We start from the raw sequence: 13500 nt of genomic DNA on the forward strand, positions 1-13500 counted from the left end.
GAGGTCATCCACAAGAGTGCTAAAAAGAACTCGTTAAACTTCGGTTACACGATAAATCAGTCTACTATGAAAGCCGTAAATTCAACTAAATACCTAGGAATTACAATTACGAACAATTTAAATTGGAAGGAACACATAGAAAATGTTGCGGGGAAGGGTAGCCAAAGACTGCGTTTCATTGGCAGGACACTTAGAAAATGTAACCGACCTACTAAGGAGACTGCCTACACTACGCTTGCCCGTCCTCTTTTAGAATACTGTTGCGCGGTGTGGGATCCTTACCAGATAGGACTAACTGATTACGTTGAAAATGTTCAAAGAAAGGCAGCACGTTTTGTATTATTGCGAAATATGAGAGAGAGTGTCACAGAAATGATACAGGATTTGGGATGGACATCATTAAAAGAAGGCGTTTTTCGTTGCGACGGAATCGTCTCACGAAATTCCAATCACCAACTTTCTCCTCCGAATGCGAAAATATTTTGTTGACACCGACTTACATAGGGAGGAACGATCACCACGATCAAATAAGGGAAATCAGAGCTCGTAAGAAAGATATAGGTGTTCATTCTTTCCGCGCGCTATACGAGATTGTAATAGAGAATTGTGTAGGTGGTTAGATGAACCCTCTGCCAGGCACTTAAATGTGATTTGCAGAGTATCCATGTGGATGTAGATACACGAGTTTGGGAAAGTGAAGACGGTTATGGACCAGTGTCTGGAAACGATCATCTGCTTCTCGGTTGTTTCTACTGACGTGAGAATCTGTGGAAAATGGTTGAAAGATAAAGAAATGACGAGGAGGACACAATGTGATGAGCCTCCATGCGTCATTAGAGAGCGTAGAGGTGGGAGGCTTCGCCACTCTTTGAAACGGGATAGGCGGCGATTTATGGGCAGATCTGAACGGAGTATAATTCTGGTGGAGGAACAAGTCTTTTGGAGCACACTGTTCAGTGTGCATTGTTGAACATGGTGCACAGCAGCAGATGACGTCCCCGTGATTCCGAATTGCCCCAACGACGTTGTCAGTATGAGTGCAGCCGGCTCGAGGCTTGCAGCATTGGACAGTGTATCAACGGAGACGTGTTACTTGGTCGGATAAAATCACGTTTCTTGCCACACCAGTTCGATGCTCGTGTCCGATACACCGTCAACCAGACAAACGGCAGCTGGAAACATGCAAGCTGACGCAGGCCACTGGGGCAGTTTCATGCTATTGGAATCTCTTCAGCCTCCATTTGACCTGTGGTGGTAATCGAAACAACCAATACTGTTGTAGACTACTTGATAATTACTGCAGATCACTAGTATCCCTTCATGCTTGGCATCTACCAGTAGGATAATTATTCGTTTCACTGGCCAAAATCGTGCTATGGTGGTTTGAAGGTCGTGGTAGTGAACTCATGTTGCTGTCTTGGCCACCAGATTCGCCTGGTCTGAACCCCATGGAATAGGTGTGGAAAGCTACGGCGCCAGCTCTGCCCCCACAAGTTACCGGCTTGACGAATTCATGCCAAGCCGAATCGCTGATCCAAAGGGTGGATCAACACGCTATTTCAAGCAGGATGTCATGATGTTTTGGCTCATCAGTGTATGTTGAGTGACCTGTCTTAGCTGTCTCACCCTGTGTAGCTAGCAGTGTTTCATGTTTCATTCTAATTCTGGCCATGAAATGCCAATTATCATGCAGTAAAACGTAGCGTTTCATTCGAAAGAAATGTGTAATTTGAGTTTGATCCTTTAAGTAATTAGTAGCCATAATGAATTTCATCCAGTTAATAAGTAGTTCAGATAAACGTAAACGCAAGGAAACGAGATTCAAATTTAATGTTTTCACCACAAAGCTTTTGCTCACAACCAGTGCACCTCATACCAGTTTTGATTTGTGCCTGTGGGACTCGCACTTTTAATACGAAAATACTTCAAAAACAGAACACTGCTCAGCGAGCAATGGAGAGAGATGTATTGCGAATTATTAGGAAAGAAAGGAAGAGTAGAATACGTAATTATAACTGTTAAGGGAATTAAAAGGACTTAGGTGGGACATGTATCCAGGTTGTTAGATACTCACACATGGATCAGACCCTCCCCCCTCCCCTCCCCCTATTATGTACAAGTAGGATATAGCTATCCGCTAGTATCAAGAGTCAGAAATAAAAACGAGGCAGAGCCAGCCTTGAGACATAACAACAATGCAATCAGATCGCTAGTGGTTATAGCAGGATCAGCAAAAGGAAAACCCTGACAGCTCTTGCAGGCTTCAACAGCGGAGCGGAATCGGCAACAGGTAAAAACGATTTTTATCTACAGCAGTGCGATAACTCTGAGACGTTGTCATAGACATGACAAATGGATGGTAGCTCTACATCTTAGTCTACATCAGTCCACTGCAAATCACAAATGAAGTGCACAGCAGAGGCTGCTTCCCGTTGTAGCATTTATTACAACTGCTCCTCGTTCCATTTATACATGGAGCGCGGGAAGAATGGCTGTTTAAACGCCTCTGTGCAAGCAGTATTTAAGCTAATTTTGGTCATGTGAACCCTATACGAGTAATGCGTTGGGGGTTATAGTACTGATTATGATTAAAATGCAACTACACATGGAGGTCCAGTGTGAGGTCTAAATTTCGTACGGCGGCTAAAGTTGGTAGACATTCTAATGCGTGTATATGAAGATGGTATCCGTTTTTTCGGACATGTGCGAAAGAACAAATACCATCAGTGGCCATGCAGCTCGTTACAATGAAATCCATTGCATTGCATTGCATTGCATTGTTGTTATGGCTAAAGAGGCTAGCTCTGCCTCGTTATTATTTCTGACTTTTAATACTAGCGGATAGCTATATCCTACTTGTACATAAAAGGGGAGGGGGGGAGGTTCAAATGGTTCAAATTGCTCTGATCACTATGGGATTTAACTTCTGAGGTCATCAATGCCCTAGAACTTGGAACCACTTAAACCTAACTAACCTAAGGACATCACACACATCCATGCCCCAGGATGGATTCGAACCTGCGACCGTAGCGCCACTCCGGCGGGCAAAGGGGGGGGGGGGGGGAGGGTCTGACCCATGTGCGAGTATCTCACAGTCTGGATACATGTCCCGCCTACGTCCTTTTAATTCAGTTAACAGTCATAATTACGTATTCTACTCCAATGTTTTCCCTGGTCCAATTGTTTGTCTTCCTGTCTTTCCTAATAATTCGCAACACATATCTCTCCATTGATCGCTGAGCAGTCTTCTGTTTCTGAAATGTGTTCGCATTAAAAGTGCACGTCTCACAGACCCAAATCAAAACTGGTATGAGGTGCACTCATTGTGAACAAAAGCTTAGTGGTGAAAACCATATTAAATTTGAATCTCGTTAGCTTGCGTTTACGTTTATCTGAACTACTTATTAGCTGGATGAAATTCATTATGGCTACTACTTATATAGAGGATGAAACACAAAATACACATTCCTGCAATTTCTTTCGAATGAATCGCTACGTTTTACTGCATGATAATTGGCATCTCATGGACAGAATGAGAATGAAACAGGAAAGACTGCTACCTACACCGGGTGAGACAGCTAAGACGAGCCACTGTAATTGTAATTTCACTCTAGTGCGGTAATGCGAAACATTTTACGCTGGAAAAGATTAGTTTCAGTTTTGGCTATCAGGTGCAAATCTGGCACTGTTAATGCAAAGGGCGTATAGAAATGTTTCCATATGTAATGGATTAGAAACGCGACGTGGACGGAATATGTCAAACAAGTGAGAAAGATAATGTTGATTTTATCATTAACCGCTACTTACACGATTTATTCAAAATGATCACCATCCGTAAAATGATCAACAGTTGCTCGCAGCAGTTCTGAAGAATCTGAGCAACGTCTTCTTGTATGCTGGCCTTCAGATCAGGTAGAGACCGAGCGTGTCCCTGGCAAACGCGTTTAGCTGGATATCCTCAGATCCAAAAGTCACATAAATTCTGATAGGGTCATCTTGCAGGCAATGCATCTGGAACCCTTTGGGCCGGCCGGAGTGGCCGAGCGGTTCTAGGCACTTCAGTCTGGAACCGCGAGACCGCTACGGTCGCAGGTTCGAATCCTGCCTCGGGCATGAATGTGCGTGATGTCCTTAGGTAAGTTAGGTTTAAGTAGTTCTAAGTTCTAGGGGACTGATGTCCTCAGATGTTAAGTCCCATAGTGCTCAGAGCCATTTGAACCATTTTTTTTGAACCCTTTGGAGATAACCCGCTCATGGAACGTTGCATGAAGCAGATCTTTCACTGGGCGAGCGAAATGATGTTTTGCCCCATCTATCATGAAGACAGTGGTTGGCAGACAGCTGCGCTCTTCCAAAGCAGAAATCACACACTATACAAGGATAACGTGAAGACACCTGACAGCCTCTCTAAGTGTATTCTCTTCAAAGAAGAACGTACCGAGAATAAAGTTGCTTGCGAATCCACACCACAGTCACATACAGCGAGTGCAATGGGTCTTCGCGCACAATAGACGGTTTAACAGTACCCCGAATTCGGCGCTTCTTTGTATTCATTGCATCCTGCAGTGGAAAATGTGATTTGTCACTGCACAAAATATTGCCCGGCTACATGACATCAACTTCGAAAAGTGCTAGAGACCGAAGAAAAAATTCGGAACGTTGGTGTGGATCATGAGGTTTCAGTCGCTGCATCGTCTGGATATTGTACGCATGCCAGTGTAAAATATGACAGCAAAACTTTCCTTACTGTTTTTCATAGGATGGACAATTCTCGCGACGCTGGCCGAGCGCTAGCACTACCCAGGCCACATGCTGCATGCTGGGTTACAACAGCAGCGACCTCGTCTATAACATCCACCCGGATAGGACACGGTCCTTTCCGAATTTCATTATCACCTTCTTTAAACCATTTAATAACATCAGGTCTCTACACAGACCTTTCAGTCGGCGATACTCTCACAGTGCAGCACTGTAATTGCTGCCGTTGACATAAAAGTTCCACTAGGAGCGCAAGGTCTCTGTTCTCAATATCCATACCGTTTAAACACGTTATGTCAAATTTCTTACCGTCATAAAAACAGAGTACAGCCCCAGACTTGCACCTGGTGACCAAAACTCGAACTAATTTTCCTCCCAGTATCAATCTGTTCCACACTAACGAATTAGCGTATCTTTCAAGTTTCACTGATATTAGAGACCACACTGGACCTTCGAGAGTAGCTGCTCTTTAATTATAGCCGTCCGGTATATTCCAAGAGTTATCATTTAAAGCTGGTTCTTGAAAATTTGAAACTAAACTTTCTTGGCATAGTTCGCTTCTATCTTCAAGTCCTGCCAGTTCAGCTTCTTCAACATCGCCATGACACTGACCCACTGGTCAAACAAACCTCTGACCATTCGTACTTCCCTCCTCTCTCTGTGTTCATTATACCCTCTTAGTCCTATTTGGTATGGATGCCCTACACTTGAGCAATATTGAAGGATGGCTCTCACGAGTGTTTGGTAAGCAATCTCATTTGTAGGCTTATTGAATCCTCTTGTTTTCTACCAGTGAACCGAAGTCTGTCACCTGCTATAGCTATGTACTCGTTTCGTTTCATACAGCTACAAATTGTCTCGCATTCGGGAGGACGACGGTTCACTCCCGCGTCCGGCCATCCTGACTTAGTTTTCCGTGATTTGCCTAAATCGCTCAAGGCAAATTCCGGGACGGTTCCTTTGAAATGGCCTACTTCCTTTCCCATCCTCCCCTAATCCACTGAGACCGATGACCTCGCTGTTTGGTCTCTTCCCCCAAATAACGCAACAGCTACAAACTGTTAAAACCAGGTAATCGTTTTAGTTGGCCGATTCCAGTTGTAACACATCTATACTGTAGTCCTAGGGTACTACGTCTTTTCTTTTTGTGAAGCGCACAATTTTACATTTCTGAACATTTAAAGCAAGTTGCCAGTCTTTGCACCACTTCGAAATCTTATCAAGATTCATATTTTTGCAGCTGTCATCAGTCAGTTCTTCAGTATTGATAAAAACCACCATCTGCAAAAAAACCTAACGTTACTATTAACTTTGTCTGCAAAGTCATTAACATAACATATGAATAGCAAGGTTTCCAATAGGGTTGGTTGGGGCAAATTTGAAGTTACTTTAACATCTGTCGATAACTCTAATAATAAAATAAAAAAAAGAAAAAAAACACATAACTTACGGAAGTCATGAAAATACTGCCTCTACTGGACTGCCTTGATCCGTGCGTTTCAGGATATCATGTGAGAAACAAGAGAATCTAGTTTCGCGTGATGAATGTTTTCGGAAATTCTGGTTGTTGCCTCGGAGGAGGACATTCTGTTCGAGACATGACATTATATTTGAGCTCAAAATATGTCTAACTCTATAACAAATGGACATCAAGGATACTGGACGGTAGTTCTGTAGCTCACTTCTGCTGTCTTTCGTGTAGACTGTTGTGAGTTGTGCTTTATTCAAACTACAGAGCAAAGTACAGACATATACGGTTGATTATGATTAAAAGAGGAGCTGACTTGGCATAGGATCTGACGCTTTGTTCGGTTTTATCTGTTTCAACCTTTTCTCAACACCACCGATTCTAATACCTATGCCATTGATCTCTGCAGAGGTGTGAGAATAAAATTGGAGCTGTTCCTGTCGATTTACCTCTGTCTAGGAACATTTGAAGACGGAATTAAGCGTTTGTACCTTTGCCTTGTTTCCCGCAATTTCAGTTCCTGTCTCGTCAATAAGTGTCTGGACACTAACTTTGGCACTACTGAAAGTCTTTACATGTAACCAGAGTTTCTTTAGGTTCGGTGAGAGATCCTTCGATAATATCCTGCTACGGTAGTCGATGGCGGCTTCATGTAACGCCCTTCTGACAGACAAAAGCATTTCATTCAGCATCTTCCTATCTATGGCTCCCTGTTTCGTTTTCGTTTTACGGGTCGTCTACATAGTTTCAAATGTACTGAAAAGGCACAGACGACGACCTAATGATTAGAAAACATAAGGAAATAGCGTAAATTTGTTTGGCTAACGACAATAGTACATGGAAAAGTACCGAGGAGGCTGTTATCGAATGGGAGATTTCAGATAGCTTATGATGAAGATGATGGTGATGACGGTGATGATGATGATAGTTGAGCCGTGGTAAAAATTGCTGTTTTGAAGAGCGCGCCACAGCGCGTAGTGTGAAGCAGTCGCCCTCCGTTTCTGGCGGTGGAACCACTGTGGCAGTGCATTTAAGGAGCGCTATGAGTTCACCAGTCGTTCAGTCTGGGTCAGTCTCTCGTCCCCAGCTGGCTAGTCTGTCTCTCGTTAGCATTTATTAGGCAGTTAGTGTCTGTCGTTCGGAGTGCTAGTATGTCTGTCGTTCGGATCAACCTTTAAAGCCGGCAAAATAAGAGTCTTTCCACTATGCCAGTTAGAGAACTCAGCGAGTGGTCGCCCAGTCGGGGCTTAGTTCCTGCATCTGAGTCTGCGCGTTAGGCAGCCAGCCTGCTCGAGTTTGCTCAGGCAGCGGTCACTCGCGGTTGGATCGATCGGTTGGTCGGTCGCGCACTGATGACTTGTCCGTCTTGAGCGTCGGCGCATGTGAGGTCGCCACGCCAGTCCAGTGGGCCGCGGCGTATAGCGAGGGGTAGTGACTTCGTGGTCGACACGAGAGCAACTGGAGTCAACCGACGACATCAGTTTGGCCGGTGCGAGCTGCGACGCCGTGAGACGGGAGATCGGCGCGCCTTCCTGCATCCGTTGAAGCGGCTGGCAGCCGACGGTTCGGGAGAGCGATTTGAGGGTGCTGCTCCACGTCTTCTCGGGAAATCGCAGTTTATTAGAAGTTAAGTGATTGGTGATACGTTGTTTGATTTACTCTTGTTAAATTATACTTGTTTTCTTGGTGAGGTCACCAGCCGTTTTGCTTTGGGGTCGTCCCACCATTCTTCTCCGATTGCCCACCCGCGGGAAGGTGGTTGTTTCTAAATTGCGTGGTCCGTTTTTCCCTTGTGAAATAGGGGCGAGTTAGAGCAAACTGCAGTTCGGGTTGTTCGGTTATCTCCCTATCAATCTACCGTACGTTAGTAGCTGCCTCTGTCATGTTTGTCGGATTTGGTGTGTTAACGAATTTATTGCTTGGAGTGTAACGGCCTAATACCTGAAATATATTTTGATCTTTGGAAACTTTGATATTATTGCCTATGATCTTGAGAAGCGGTATCTGTGAACTGTAGAGCATCTTAACTATAGTTTGGCCAACCTTGTAGGATTTTATATAAGATTGCATTTCATGAGCTTCTATTTAAATGATCATTTTAGTATACAAAGTTGCCACCCTTTCACCGTAAGACTTTCCTTAGAAGTTAAAATAAAGTTGCACCTTCGGTGGCATGGTTAATATTTTAATTGTTAGTGTTTTGTACCATTTCCATCCTTCCTGCGGGGGTGCATAGTTTGTGTGCTTGGGTAAATTGTTAAAACTCTTAGTTTAAAGTTATCTGGTGTGTTGCAGATTTGCACCAGTGTAGCCTTTCAGAGGCTGTTGTGAGCGGTCGTAACTACGGTCGTGTCAAAAGGGAGCGGCAAGGTTCTCTGCCTGAAAGCTCATACAGTCAAAACTTGTTTCTTTCTGCCTCCGAATAAATGGTAACTTCGATATTTAGAGGGTGCTTTCTGATTATAATTTTAAATCTGTTTCTTTAAAAAAATGCTTTTAGCCACTATTAAAGTGAATAAAATTCCCATTCGTTAAAAGGAATTTGGTTATGATTTCATCCCTGGCAACTACTTCCATTCTTACATAGTGTGATTAAATGTGTTAATGTTCTTGATGAATCCCTAGTAAATAAAATAAATTCTTAAGAATAGTCTTTGAAAATAAATCACGGTTCAATAGTGATGATGATAAAAACGATGATCAACTTTTCCTGTTGTAAAGTGCAAACTATATCTAGTGACTTAACCTAGAAGTAAACAGCACTCTTATCTCCCCAGTCGATCTGTGGTAAACATTATCGAGCGAGGCGTAACGTTAGGAAGGGCTGCCCTCTGCTCTCACTTCATTTCTTGCTTTGTTTTGGAAGCAAATGGTTCCAGCACAGACGAGTTCGCGTTAAAGCCGTTCCGTATAACGGGAGAGCAGAACACACTGGCAGCCGTCCCAGCATAACACCACCTTAAAAAAAGGTCATTAATTCCCGTTATGGCCGTCATTCACGCACGCTGCCGTTGTCACAATTCATCTAACCGTAAACAGCTGATAAAACTGAAATTTTATGGAGAGAATTGTAAAAAGGGGCACATTTACCCGTCTGGTGCAAAATAATGTACGCTGGCGATAAACAGGACGAGGCCTCTAAATGCTAACGGGGTACAGTCGATCGTCAGCTGGACAGCACGTAACGTGACCTGTCCTTAACCTTTACTGCAGTGAGGGAAATATCGACATCTACGCCTGTGCACTGGTTATCACTGTGAAGCGTGCGGCGGAGGATTCTTTTATTGCAGCGTATATTGAGCTTGGGGAGAGGGGATGTTACGAGTCTGTGTGAGCTTTTATTTGCGTGTTTTCTGTCTTCACGACCTCTACGGTATAGATAAGAGGGAAATGAGGGTTACTCGTAGTTTTTCTCCTGATAGCGGTTTCTAGAAATTTACTGAGCAGGCTTCTGCGAGATGCCTATCACTTGACATTTTTCAACATTCCTCGTATTGTTTCACGCTAGTCAGACAAGCGTGTGACCATTCGCTCGATGTCTGCCGTTAGTCCGACATGAACACGTCTCACAGACTTGAGCAGCATTTAAATACCGACCATGAAGGTGTTTTCTGTGCAATCCGTTTTGTAGAATATCTTCGGTTTTCTAATCTCCTAACAATACCTAGCAGTTTTCCCTTCGGTTTTCCTGCTAATGACGTCTCTGGTCTTTCAACTTCGAATCCATATAAAGTGTGTGGGGTTGCTGGTTTCCTAATGTTTTTTTAATAACTGGTGTTCTTTGAACTCCTTTACTTCCCTGGCACGCTGCCCTATTACTAGTCAATACTAGACTTTATTGCGCTTTGAAACAAGGCATATTTTGCTGCTGAAATATATCAAAAACAAATTACTTATTCCACAAAAGAGTCGCCACTAGGCTCCATTGCCGATAAAAGAATGAAAGAAATTTCGAATCGCTTTCACTTTCAAGTCCTAATGGTTTAGCTGCACATCAATCGACGTAAAATTACGACAGAAATTTAAAATATTATTTAGTAGTTAAAAAAAGTTGTGGATTTTTTAAAACCTTTATTGGGCCAAGATCACAACGTAGAAAACAGTAATTACTAGTTCCAGCCGCTTAAACTGTCATCTTCGGATCGGGACACACACACATGCGGTGTCTAAATCAAGAAAATGGGTATCACACTTCGTCATTGTAGTGTTAACAACTTTAAAGAAATATCAGCTCCAGTTGTGTGTGCGTTACATACATATATTGTAAATACGGCTGCAAGTTGACATTTCCTTAAGGATGTTAGCACTATAATGACAAATTGTTGTTAACACTATTATGACAAATTGTCTTGATTTAGACACGACATGTTTGTGTCGCGATCTGAAGTTGACCATTTAAGTGGCTGAAAATAGTGATCACTGTTCTCTACATTGCGATCTTGGCGAAATAAAGGTTATAACAAAAATCTATAAAAGCCAAGTTTATTGATCGTTGTCTCCATTCTGACTATGTCAGGTATTTATAGGGAGAAGTATCTTTATTCCTTTAAGATTACATCATACCACTCTATTAGCTTTACGTTTAATAACAATGACTGAATAACTTGACAGACAGCACCATCCTATAAATAATATAAATCCTAACAAATGAATCTATACAGGGTGTTACAAAAAGGTACGGCCAAACTTTCAGGAAACATTCCTCACACACAAAGAAAGAAAATATGTTATGTGCACATGTGTCCGGAAACGCTTACTTTCCGTGTTAGAGCTCATTTTATTACTTCTCTTCAAATCACATCAATGATGGAATGGAAACACACAGCAACAGAACGTACCAGCGTGACTTCAAACACTTTGTTACAGGAAATGTTCAAAATGTCCTCCGTTAGCGAGGACACATGCATCAACCCTCCGTCGCATGGAATCCCTGATGCGCTGATGCAGCCCTGGAGAATGGCGTATTGTATCACAGCCGTCCACAATACGAGCACGAAGAGTCTCTACATTTGGTACCGGGGTTGCGTAGACAAGAGCTTTCAAATGCCCCCATAAATGAACGTCAAGAGGGTTGAGGTCAGGAAAGCGTGGAGGCCATGGAATTGGTCCGCCTCTACCAATCCATCAGTCACCGAAACTGTTGTTGAGAAGCGTACGAACACTTCGACTGAAATGTGCAGGAGCTCCATCGCGCATGAACCACATGTTGTGTCGTACTTGTAAAGGCACATGTTCTAGCAGCACAGGTAGAGTATCCCGTATGAAATCATGATAACGTGCTCCATTGAGCGTAGGTGGACGAAATTAAAATGAGCTCTAACATGGAAATTAAGCGTTTCCGGACATATATCCACATAACATCTTTTCTTTATTTGTGTGTGAGGAATGTTTCCTGAAAGTTTGGCCGTACCCTTTTGTAACACCCTGTATATAACTAAGCCTGGCTACGCGTTCACAGGTGCCATGCCTCTTACAAGGAACATAATACAAGGCTACTTCAAATGATTCATTCATATTCAGAGCTCCATATTTTTCAGAGTTGTATGCGCAAATGTAACTGATGCATGAATAGATCCGTAAACTCACCCATTTTTCATTGTGCCCTTCAATTGGCGTTATGAGTGCAGTGCTCTGACAATGGCGACAAAGTAAGACCAGAGTTTTTGTGTGTTGGAATATCTGGGATGTTTATCTGTTACAATAATGCAGCGTGCATTCGGGAGGAATTATGGAAACGAACCGCCATGTTAACAAAGCATTGCGCGTTGGTCTCGACAGTTCAGAGACAACTATTCCTTCTGTTAACGGAAAAATACCGGTCGGTCGAGTGTGTCAGATACAAACGTGGGAAGGGTGAGGGGAAGTTTCGTCCGCAGTCCAAAAAAATCATAGGTCCGCACAAGCCAGGAATTCGGCATGCCGCAACAAACCGTGTGGAAGATTTTGTGACTGCCGTTTCATTTCAAACCTCAACGTCTCAGCGCCTACAATCCGCATCACCGCGCAAGAGGAACCTGGGTTTGTACGTTTCAGCTCCTAACTGATACTCCGTGACGAAACTATCTTCCATTTATCCTGAGAGGCACCCACATGCCTTGCTCATACTGTGGCATCAAGCAGTCAGGCCTGCAAGATGAGTGGTCTGCCAAGCGAGTGGATTCATTCTTATTTATCGAGTAACATGAACTCTAGTACTCACAATTAAGTTACAAATTATCCTCCTATATGAATAATACGCAACGGAAACGCACAACTGACTATCAGTAATTTACAGAACTCTGACTGTTCACTACGCACTGGCAATACCACTTTTTTTTTTTTTTTTTTTTTTTTTTTTTATTTAACGGCTTTTATCAACACGTGGCCATCGCACTGAATATGAGTGGCGCACACATTTTAAATTCTGGATATCATGACAACATACAATTCGAAGGAAAAGGCCACCAATCTTTTTCTTTTCACTATCTTATTTATTCCGATAAATTCTATAACCTAAACACACAAATTCTATAACCTACAACAATAACACATGAGAAATCCCACCCAGTGGACATGGCTTTACATTGGTGATTCTCTATCTTATGGTCTCGTAATTATTTACCGTTACAGTGCACTTTCTGGATAGGATGGTGGATCTTTTTCTATATCTCACACTTCGACTCTCACAACCATCATCACGAAACTTTCCTCCAGACCGAGCGGTACAAAAGGAACACGCATAACCCACTACCTCTGAAACTACCTTGCTACTCTCCCATTCAAACCACACATACTTAAATTACATGACATACACCTCACTACAACATGAAATACAACACAGGGAATAGTCACAACATTATCACTTTCAGCTTTCCCACTTCAATTAATATTTATCCCAGTTTCACACGACACTGCCCCACTTCGTAATTCTACTTTCCTACTATGAACTCTGGAGATATATACACGTCTTCCTGTGCAATGCAAGCCAAGTGGCGTTGCTGGATAGACGGTTGACTCACAATGTAAATTGTTACATGGATTAATAAAGAAATCAATCAATCAAACCTTGCTTTTCTCTCAGAGTATGAATCAAGCGTCACACGGAAACATATCACGCAAAGTAATATTAAGAACATATTCATCACACACGCGAATCCTCAACTGATACCATGGACGAGTACTTCTCTTTATCCTTTGTCTCATACACAGATTGAGACTCACACGGTACTCACCACGTGGAAGTACTCGTCTCTAATTTCAAGTCCTGCACACGCCATTTCTTAAATATAGTACAC

Source organism: Schistocerca piceifrons, chromosome 2 (genome assembly GCF_021461385.2).
Source record: "Schistocerca piceifrons isolate TAMUIC-IGC-003096 chromosome 2, iqSchPice1.1, whole genome shotgun sequence".
NCBI lineage: Eukaryota > Metazoa > Arthropoda > Insecta > Orthoptera > Acrididae > Schistocerca > Schistocerca piceifrons.